The sequence below is a fragment of the Leptonychotes weddellii genome, chromosome 3, assembly GCF_054177405.1.
Source record: "Leptonychotes weddellii isolate Sample4059 chromosome 3, ASM5417740v2, whole genome shotgun sequence".
NCBI classification, from domain to species: domain Eukaryota; kingdom Metazoa; phylum Chordata; class Mammalia; order Carnivora; family Phocidae; genus Leptonychotes; species Leptonychotes weddellii.
Genome location: NC_138371.1, coordinates 171,377,603 through 171,388,628, shown reverse-complemented (window position 1 = coordinate 171,388,628; position 11,026 = coordinate 171,377,603). Strand labels below are relative to the sequence as shown.

At 47.3% G+C, this 11,026-nt stretch overlaps 1 long non-coding RNA gene across 1 annotated transcript in view; it reads right to left on the bottom strand.

Annotated features, from left to right (window-relative positions):
• Window positions 1–797: 797 nt before the first annotated feature.
• Window positions 798–11,026, bottom strand: part of LOC115938634 (uncharacterized) — a 33,843-nt gene continuing 23,614 nt past the window's right edge. Inside the window, exons 4-6 of the long non-coding RNA XR_014143905.1 lie at window positions 7,395–7,489; window positions 4,563–4,791; window positions 798–2,760 (exon numbers count right to left, since the gene is read on the bottom strand). This is a non-coding gene — a long non-coding RNA (uncharacterized LOC115938634). The remainder of the gene's footprint in view (window positions 2,761–4,562; window positions 4,792–7,394; window positions 7,490–11,026) is intronic.

The following is an 11,026-nucleotide window of genomic DNA, read 5'->3' as shown; positions in this document are numbered from 1 at the left end:
TAACAGTCCTGCTAAATGACCAAAAATTAATCATATGCCCAAACATGTAAGTATACAGGAAGATGTTACTTATCCCGTGATTTCAGATCTAATTTTCAATTCACACCTTTCTTAAAGCCATCCTTGAAAATGAGTCACTGAGGGAACAGCCAAACCCTCCTCACTTGCAAATCAAGTTTCTGTTTTCGGTGAATGCTCTTTCCAAAGCATTCATCTCTGTCAGTGTATCCAGGGCACGCTCCTTCACGAACAGCTTCCAGAATTAAGTACAGCAATTCTGTCTACCATCTGGCTCCATAAGCAAAGGTTTTTTTCTATGCAAAGACGTAAAACTGACCTGCCCCCTAGTCTAGACTCACAATCTTTCCAAAGATACCATTCATCTCCTCATCCATTCCCAGTGCATGAAATCTTAGATGGACCAGTCATCAGAGGTGAAAGGATTGGAATCTTACTGCATATGTTTACTTAAGTTGTTTGTAAAGAACATAGAAGCTGGAGTTACTTTTTTCAAGAGAACCAACATCCCTGGAACTAACCCAATGTTTACTTTTACTATGTGACAATTGAGCACATTTTCAGAAATACGGTAGGAAACACTGCATAATAGAGGCAACGTGGGTCTTACTTAGCTTTGCAGATGTCAGTGGTTAAAACTACCCAGCTTTCACTGGTTGATCTGGAATGAGATTTCCCACCCTTGGTAACAATCTAACCACATGAGTTTATGCTCACATAATAGATAAAATCACAGTTGGAAAAAAAAAAAAAAGCATAAGAAATCACCATAACAAGAGTGAGTTTGAGCTCTCTTTAATTGTTCTTTTAATTCAATGGATTGCCTGCATATGCAAAGTAAGTTTGGGTTTTGGCATCAGAATTGGTTTCTTTCTCCATCATTCTTCGGCCCCACCAGAATAATGTGCTGTGTACTGAAATATAGTCAAGGCCACAAACTGAGTTCTCTTGTCTTCTGCTACTGTGAAATTTTTAAACTGATCATTTTGGAAACACATAAGCCACCACGAAAAGACTTTTCTAAAGAAATCTTATTGTCTTTGACATAAAGCAATTCATGAAATTGGTGTTCATGGGGGTGGGGCAGGAACCACACAAACCCACAGAAATTAAGGCCAGCCAGATTCCGACTCAGGTGAGAATCCCGAAGGATAAGATTTAGTTCTGTGTGCTTAATGAAGCTTCAGTACAAAACTGTCTTCTTTCAGACCCAGCAGCACCGACAGTTACCTAAAGATCTTGGTGGACCCACTGTAACATGCTTGAGTCCCCTGGCTCGATGTCCCACTGTCAGAAAAGTTACTGCAGATGGCCAGCCTCCAGGGCTGGAACTGGCCCTCTCGCTCACCGGCTAAGTGACTCTAATAAGCAAGTCCCTTAACTTCTCCATGTCGCTGCTTACCTGTGCGGTGAATAGTGTAACAGCGCCTAGCTCCAGGCTATTGGGAGGGTTAAGGAGTTAACAGGGAGCTAAAATAAGAAATAAAGGTCTTTCTTTCAGCTCCTGAACTATACCGCTGGCATTTTTGGGAGAGAAATTTTCCCAAGGACTCATGAAACATCAATTTTAAGAAGCTGTACCCAAGGAGAACTGGAGGTAAAGCTATCCACACTTTTTTTTTCCACCTCTGAGAATGTGCCCCATCCTCTGTCCCCACTGCTCATTCGGTCTTTTAGCTTCCCCATAGGTTGACGGTCAACCCAGCTCCTTACAGTTCTGTCTTTCCCCCACTTTTTGGTGGCTGGCTCGGTGTTAGGCTTTCAGAGGTTTAACCAGGGGAAGGACAGAAAGCTGATAATTAATGGATTCTAATGACATCTGTCTACCAGTATGAACATTTGACTTGAGTCCAAAGTAATTCTATCATTTTGGGCTGAGTGACGCAGGGTAAAATTTTCAGGCACAGCAAGGGTCTTCCTAGCCTTTTTTAGATCATATGGCTTACCCCATCCTTCTTATGACTTTTCTCAGCCTCGGATATACAGACTTAACCTGGGGTTATACAGTTTTTTTCAGTAAAGCCCTTTTGACTCCACTCAAAGGGCAATCCATATGACCAATACCAACCTTATGAAATCTACTTCCTTTACAGTGCATTGCAAATATAAACGTTCAGATAAAAGCTTTTTGCTTTTCATCAATTATACTTTGTCTAATAAGAGAAAAGTGCCTCAGGCTTGATTGTGTAAATTACAAAGTCTGATTTATATAGTTGTACTTTTTCGTGTGTCTATTTAAATCAATTAATAGAGGATAATCATCTCGGTATTACGACAGGACTGTCTGTGGTGGTTGAGATGAGAGTGGGACCTCCTCGGAGTGATAAATGCTTGTCTTCATCAGCTGTACTCTCTTTGCAGTCTGCATCAGAACAGGTGAGCCTGGCTCCTGGAAGCCAGGCTCCGGCGGGTGATTTATCCAGGTTGCCGCTAGGGGGAGGTGAAGCTAAACAGTGACCCAGATCTGCGGGAGGGAGAAGGGCAAGTGCAGGGAAGGTGGTGAACACCACTGCTCCAACAAGGGGAGAAGAGGAGGCTGGGGGAAGAAGAAGAGCTCTGGCTGTACATCAGGGATATTTATTTATTCATTCACCAATTTCTTCAGATGAATGATTAGGAGCCCTGATAAATGAGCCGAAGCAAGACTGCCAGGAGCTTCTGTTTCCGAGGGAAAGGGGATTTCTGCTCCCTCCTTCATCAGTGCTCACCAGCCATGAGTGCAGGGAAATGAAGTCACGGTTCCTGATAAGAACAGGGATCATGGAAGAATTATCAGCCATGACACGGAACCCACTACTGAGAACATGCTTGGTTGCGTTTCGGTTTTGTTCAGTCTTTGTACTCAACACAAGCTCCTTCCATAACCTGAGTGACCTAGATTAGAGACTGGGTGCTGGGCTAGGAGGGGACAGTGAGAAGCATGGGGGCTGCCGACCAAGCTCCAGCGACAGGCTCAGTAGAAATGAGCATTGCATCTCCGGGTCTAAAAAAGAATCTCTCCTCCCAAAAGCCATGTCCCATTCAGCACTTCCCAAAAAGAATGGCAAAAGTCACCATTGAAATGGATTGTTAATTGTCTGGGTTCAGTCACTGATAAGAATAAACCTGCTGAGGCAGCTGGCTTTTGTCAATTCAGCTCATAAGCAATATTGTTCCAGCACTGGGGATCCTGGGGGGATAAGGGAAGGAAGAGGAGATGGGGAAGGAGGTACTCAGAGCAGATGGCCTCACCCTCCGGGAAGAGCCTATCACCCAAACGCCCGAATCCAAGGGGCCATAAGGACCCCAGTCCAATCCTCACCACGGGCCCAGAACTTACCTCCACGGGAGTCTTTTGTGCCAAACTGGAGTCTGAACTGCACCCAGAAGACAATGGGAAGCCCATGGGGGTGTTCAGTCGGGCAGTGGATATTACTAGAAACCGGCCCCGTCAGCACTCCATCATATCATTCTAATCCTTGGCATAGCAATTATCACTACCTAATATTTATTTATCTATTCGCTCGCTCATTTCTTCGTTGTTACCTCCTGTCTCTCCCATTAAAAGGTAAGTCCCATGGCGGGAGAGACTTCATCTGTTTTGTTGACCACAATTCCCAAGTGTCCTCCAGCAGCAGCATGGATGATGGATTGTAGTTTTGGAGGAGAGAGAAAAACTGGATACTGAGACCAAAAGTGGGACACTCGCAGTAATGTATCTCATTTCCACTCCCAGATGGGTTGTGCTATCGGAGCTGGGAGATGGAGGACAGAAGCCAGAGTCTGTGGCATGGGGGGGCAGGGCAGGCAGTTGAAGCACAAGTATGGATGTGGTGTTTGGGATCTAGAGGAGCCCAGAGGGGCACCTGGGCGACTCAGTCGGGTAAGCATCTGCCTTCGGCTCGGGTCATGATCCCAGGGTCCCGGGATGGAGCCCTGCATCGGGCTCCCTGCTCAGTGGGGAGCCTGCTTCTCCCTCTCCCTCTGCCGCTTCCCCCTGCTTGTGCTCTCTCTCTCTCCCTCTCTCGCTCTATCTCAAATAAATTAAAAAAAAAAAAAAAAAAAGAGGAGCTCAGAAAGAGACGGTGGTTGCTACAGTGTGTCCAGGTCCTATATATCGTCCCCCAGCTGCTGGGAGTGTTGGTGGCTGTGGGCTCCCCGCCGAGCCCCTCTCTGGGAACTGCCCTCAGGCAAGAGAGCCACCTTGCCCAAGTTCACAGCAGTGGCATCCAATGACTGGTCGACCAAGAGGGTGGATGATAAGGGGCTGGCCCCTCCCTTATGGTAGGACACTCAGAAAGGCCACCCCTGATCAGTCTCCCAGTGGGATTGGTTGAGGCCCTTCTTATGACCTCAACAGCAACATTCAGATTCTCCTTCTGCCCAGGGTTACTTCCGTCCTTCCTTTATAGATATAGATACCAAGGTTACTCCTCCATAAACTTGTCTCACACAGATCTTCAAATCTACCTCTGTTTCCCAGAGAACCTGACCTAAGACAGCTGGTGCCAGGAGGGATCCAGAGAATAGCCTCTCAAACTGAATTATAGAGCGGGATCACTCACCTGCCAACTGGAAATGAAGACTCATCCCTGGTGGTAAGCGAAATCCTGACAATCCCTGACTCTCTGGAGAAGCACAGTTGTTCAGACCTTCACTGGTGATCAGCTGGGATGGGTTACAAGGTGGAGGGAATGTGCTGGTAGGCTGGGACGTACAATATCCAGGCTTTTGGGAGACTCTGAAAAGCTGCCACTCATGAGAACGACGGAACCGGTGGTTTTTGCTGAGTCACTGACACGTTACAGAAAGACCGAGTGAGGCCCAGGGCTATGAATCACCACTGGAAGCAAGGCGTGGAAGTTAGAAAGCCTCATGAATAGCAAGCACCTGAAGAGCTCCTACGCAGCCGGAGGGCAGAAAAGGCCGAGGATAAGGAGCAGGGCCTAAGTATGAGGACAGCAGTGCTCCAAAGAATCGGAACCCCCAGCCCTGGCAGATCCGCTCATCCTTGCCACAGGCTGGAGGGAGAGGGGCCCTAGGATTTGGATGGGGACCTCAGAGTTAGTGCTGATGGCTGAAGCCTGGAAACGCCATGCAGAGCCACGTGGGCCCCATCCTCCCTGTTGAGGCTGCACTCGTCCCTCGTTCGAGCACGAGGCAGAGAGGTCTCCACACTGCAAGACCACACAGGCCCCTGAAGAATCGACCCCCACTCCCACTCCCACCAGACCAATAACTAGACTCGGGGGCAGGCAACACATGGTGGGAAGTGCTGGGCGGCCGGGGGGAAAGAGGGACTAAGCCCCAAGGGCCTGTGGGGTCCAGCCCGCGGGGACTGGCCAAGCTGGAGACGGTATACGGGGCTGGGTCCTGAGGGTGCTGGATCAAAGGGGGCGGGAGATAAGGTTGGATGGGAGCTGTCTCCTGCCATAGCTGGCCAGCCACCCTGGCAAGGGCTCTGGGAGATGGTTGCATCAATGCTACGGGGAGGACTCTTGGAACATTGGACAAAATCATGGTCCATACTAAGCAAGGCTGAAACGCCAGAATGGTTGACACAGATGGTGGAAGAAGTGATAAAATCAATCTCAATCCTTGAGCCAGTTTTCTGACCCAGAACCCACTAATGAAAGGGAGGTCGGGTCCTCAGGAGTCCCGATGGCAAGCGAATACAGTAATGGTCCCACAGTCCTTTGCCAAAGAGATCTCCGGTCATTTATTTAGGAAATCGTGTACTGGAAAAGTGGAATGCTCAAGAATAGAAGTGCCTGGGCACTTTAATCTCATGCCATAAGGCCATCAGGCAAGAAAAGGAGAGATCATCCTGGCAGAGGGGTTGAGCCTTGACCCTGATCATGAACAGGCAGTGCCCTGCTTTGACACAGTGGGGACAAAGAAGAATAAATTTGATACCCAGGTAATCCACTGGGTGGCTCTTTGCGTCCTCATGACCAGTGCTACAGGTAAGCAAACAGATGCAGGAGTCACAGCTGAAGAAGGGCATTGTGAGCAAGGACATAACCCTCTCGGAAATGGAGGTCACGTCACCAGGTAAGCTACCTGTCCCAGCAGAGGGGCCAACTGAGGGGGAAGGCCGTCTGGAATTGGTAATTGAGGAGGAGACGATGACTATCCGTTGTAGTCTTAAGATCAGCTGCAGAGTCTGTATTTGATCCTGCCGTGGACTGAAGGTCTTTGTCCCCCAAAATTCCCATGTTGAAACCTAACCTTCAGTGTGGTGGTATTGGGAGGTGAGGCCCTTGGGAGGTGATTATTAGGCCACGAGGGTGGTGCCCTCACGAATAGGATTAGTGCCTTAGAAGAGAGACCCCACAGAGCTCCCTAGGCCCCCCCACCATATATGGACACCATAAGAAGACAGCCATTTATGCTCCAGGATGCTCTCATCGGACACTGGATCTGCTGGAGGCTTGATCCTGGACTTCCAGCCTCCAGGACTGTGAGAAGTCCATTTCTGTTGTTATAAGGCCCCTGGTCAGTGGGATTCTGCTACAGCAGCCTGACTGGACTAAGACACATCCCACCAACCTTCCTCTTGTAACTTCTAAGAAAAGAGAAGAAGCAAAGTGTTGAGGAAGCTAATGGATTCAATAGCATGAGGTGTGGACTGTGATGGGTGCTGTGAGCCATGCAGAGCCACCCTCCATGAGCTGAAGAGAGCGCCGCCCAAGTGCATGCCCTCCCTGGAGTGGGGGGAGCCCCGACTCCATGACTGGTCCAGGAGTGCAGAGGAATAATAAAGACCCACCCCTCTCTGACCTCAAGGTGAGACAACTCTAAAAAACCATCCAACTCCAGAGCTCCCCATGAGATCAGAGACTAAGGAGGAGTGGTTAGAAAGAAAAGGTATAATAAACAAGGAAGTAGTAACCCAGAATCAAGAGAAGTTACTAAAAGGAGTGTGTGCAAGTCTCTGGGATTTTATTTAATGGAATCTAGTTAGAGGGGCAGAGAGGGCAAGTGGAGGCAGGTAAACAGGAAACTGGATTGGCTTCTGTAATTGTGAAATTGGGTGACGGCCACAAGGAGTTTCATTTATATTTCCTCCACTTTATATATATTTGAAATATGTTGTAATTAAAAGTTAAAAAACAGAAACGGAGGGAATATGAGTGACTATCAATACCATCTGGGTGGCAAATACAGAAAACCAGGAAACTGGGGCACCTGGGTGGCTCAGTCAGTTAACCGACTCTTGATTTCGGCTCAGGTCATGATCTCAGGGTTGTCAGGCTTCACGCTTAGCTCGGAAACTGCTTGTCCCTTTCCCTGCCCCTCCCCCTTGCTTGTGCACACACACTCTCTCTCTTTCTAAAATAAATTTTTAAAATCTTAAAAAAAAAAAAAAAGAAACCCAGGAAACCAAGACTTACCTTTTCCTCATCTCTCTGCGGCACTGTCCTAGGCACTGGGAATACAGCGGTGAACAAAACAGGTGAAAATTCTTGTCCTTTATGAAAATTAGATTCTGGTCGGGGGAGACAGACAATAAACAAAATAATTAGGACCGGAAAAGTGATTTTGTGTACCTCTGTGTTGACCCTGCCTTTCCCTCCCTCCCATAAAGGTCTAGGATGGAGTCTTGGTGATCGAGGCAGTACGAGAAAAATATTCTGTGAAGGTACCAGGACCACAGATTGCATATACAAGTTCTTCCTGGGCCATGCTGTTAGGCAACCCCCAACCCAACCATAAAGTAGAAATATAGTTTCCTCCTTCTCAAAGCTAGCAGGAGTTATAGCACGGAAAGAACCATCTACAGGTCACCCAGAGCCAACTATGCATTCCACTAGGTGGATTTCTACTCCAGGCTCTAAAAGATGCAAAATGACCATAGCAGCTCCACACCCTACAACCTCTGCCATTCAAGTTGCCAGAGGAGGACCAGAGGCTCTTTCCCAGGTTGGTAGGCTGAAGTTCCATTATGTGTCATTGGCTCCAATGGACTCATGTACCCTAAACCAACCGTTGTCACCAAAAGATACAATACACTGATTGACTCAGGCTAAGTCTTATGCTCCTTTCCTGAGCTGAGGGCGGAGTCTTGCTCAAGGACTAGTCATATACTAGGAATGGCAGGATTTGTTTTGACAGTATAGTCCTCAGGACTTGATGATGAATTTTAAACAACAGAGCAGTGATTTCCAACGACGGTACCGCCACTCGGAAGGCAGTTTCAAAAATTTGTGGGAGTATTTCTGATTGCTACAATTATTAAAGGGGAATTTAGTGGGCAGGAGCCAGGGACGCCAGATATCCTGCCTGATATAGGGCAGCTTGCAAAGAGAACATAGGCCTGCGTCCTGCACAATTTCCATACAGCTCATCTAGAATTAAGCCCGAATATATGCTCTACAACAAGATGGGTTGCAAAGAGATTTGTTTTCTGTGATACTGTCGTCACCCCTGACCCATAGCATAACGAAGAAATTGTTTTGCCCCTACACTTACAAAAAATAAAGCTGAGCTCATTTACAAGATTACCATACTTCCTCATTTTTTCACTTCAAGAGTCTCCGGCTGTAACGTGTCTTGACATGTTATCAAGTATCCACTCCAATTAAGGGTATTTCCCTCATCCTCGTATTTTATGCCCTTGTGGGAAACAGACCACAGACTCTGAGGCCCCTGCAAGATTTTCCCCGTGGTCATCAGAGAAGGAAGGGCCTCATACAATCAACAAGGAAGATGGGGCATCCTGATGCTCAGCAGAGAGGAAAAGGTGCAGCTGTCGTGAAAAGTTTGCACACAATTGGAGGGGGAAAAAAGGGCATTTAAAAGAGTATTGGAAATATGCATTTTCAAAGGATTACAGTATCTATTCAGGAAAACATTTAGGTTCTAAAAATAAATCACAGTGCTTGTCCAGGGAAGTGAAATCCCAGGATCTCATCGTTAGTTTTTTAACGTAGAGTACAGGGCATGAAGATCGCTTGGCTGTCAAGGGGCTGATTTTTTTTTCTTTCTTTTTTGGTCAACATTGGAGTAGCTCTGGTTTTCCTAAAGCTAGTTTCTAATCTAACATTGGTTTTTAATCAGTGTCAACTTGGATCTCTGCTCTTTCCTGTTCCTGAACTTTCTGTTCAGAGTGACTTCTGATCTTCCATCTCTTAAATCCAAATGCTTCCCTAGAAACAGATGCATCTCGCCAGTTCATCGTGGACCGTTAGTATCTCTGCCAAGGAACTCATTACCTCAAAATTTAGTGGCTTAGGGTAATATTTATTACCTCACTGCGTGCCTGCGTCGGGCCTACGCCTCTGCTGCCTTATCACGTGATGGCAAGATTAGAACAAGAAGTGGCTGGAATAAAGGGCCATTAAGGCTGCTCCCAACCACAAGAGATCCTTGTAAGAAAACATCTGCACTAAATGCTTTTTGCATTCCCAAGGAGCTTATCTTTCAGAAGAGAAGCTTTGTCTTTTTAGTTCATGTGTCCCACTTATGTGGAGGCAGAAGTCAGCATCTCGTCAAGCTTATACATCCTAGGAAGCAGAAGGTACCAACTAAGACAAAGAAAATATGAAGCAAATGGGTACGACCCATCAGAGGGTTGAGTTAAAGAAGTCCTTCATTCAAAATATTTATTGAATACCTTCTCTGGGCCAGATCTGTGTTAATTACTGGGAACTGTGCTGGAGGCTAGTTAAAATTTTAATAGCAAGATACCCTCATCTGTGTGAAACTAGGTCAGGGGGACAGAAGGACTCAGGCAGAACTTCTTAAGTAACTAAAAATTTCAGACACGCGATAGACCGACGTCTTGGTCAAGGTTAATTACAATAGTAGGAACATTTAATATTTGACCCAGATGTGGAAAGTTTCCCTGGACACCCAGTATGGGACAGAGGAACTGTCTTACATTGGACTGCTAGAAGCCGAGCCTGAGAGAGGATCTTGGTTCAAGAGGTTTACTTGGTGATCTTGGTCAGGAAAGGGGAACAGAGGCGGCAGGACAGAGCAGGACGAAAGCAAAGCAGGAATGTGGTTTCCTGAAGACGGGCTCCAGGCTGGCGCCACAGGGAGGCTTGGGAGTGGAGCCTGCGCACAGAGTTTGTCCTACCTTGAGGCCAGGGCAGTGATTTATACCTCTGGGCCATTCAGTCAGTCACTGGCCATGTGGATTTAGCAACAGGACTACCACTTATGACCTTAATGACCAGGTCCAGTGGTGGGGTGGGAATGTGTTCAAGAGAGAACGGGGAGTGAGAAACTGCAGGCAGTGGGTACGGGCGACTCTTTCCAGAAGTACAATTGCAAGCGAAAGCAGAGAAGAGGGTTCGTGCGTGGCTGGGTGGGCACATGGGCTCAGAGGGTCTTCTTTAAATGAAAACAATTACATCATACTACTCTACTGATGGGGAGAATCTAAGAGAGTGGGAAGATGATGATACCGAGAGAAAAGTGAGAGTTGAGGGGGCAAAGGGAATAGAAGCCAGTGCACAGGAGGCGGGCGTGACCCTGGTGTGGACAGCGCGCTTGGACGGACAGGGGAAGATGGCCTACAATGGGGCGGGGATGGTGACCGGGCGCGTGGACATCCCCTCTGGGCTGCTGTGAGCTTGTCTCTGGACCAGAAAGCATGATCGTGCACAGAAAGTGAGGGTGCCGGGAGCCTGAGGAAGAGAGCAAAGGTGATGGAGGTCCAAGGAGAGGACAGAGGGCCAACAGGCACCGACAAGAAAAATTCGGTTCACAAATCACTTCTTTAATGCAAATAGATTGTCAGTTGATTTGAGATCCCCTGGGGATATGGTCTGAAAGTAACGACTTCCCATATTCTTTCTGTGTCATAGCATGACCTTTACTTCTGCTACATTCTCATTCTCTAGCCAGAACTTTCCAAGACACAGACTCGTGTTGGCTTTTGTCTCCTAAATATCTCTCATTCTACTTTGTTCTCATCATCTCCACTACCAGCACCTGAGGACAAGCTGGTGTTTCTGGTCTGGACACTACAACAGCCTCGTAGTTAGTCTCCTGACATCCTGGCTGGCCTTCATCC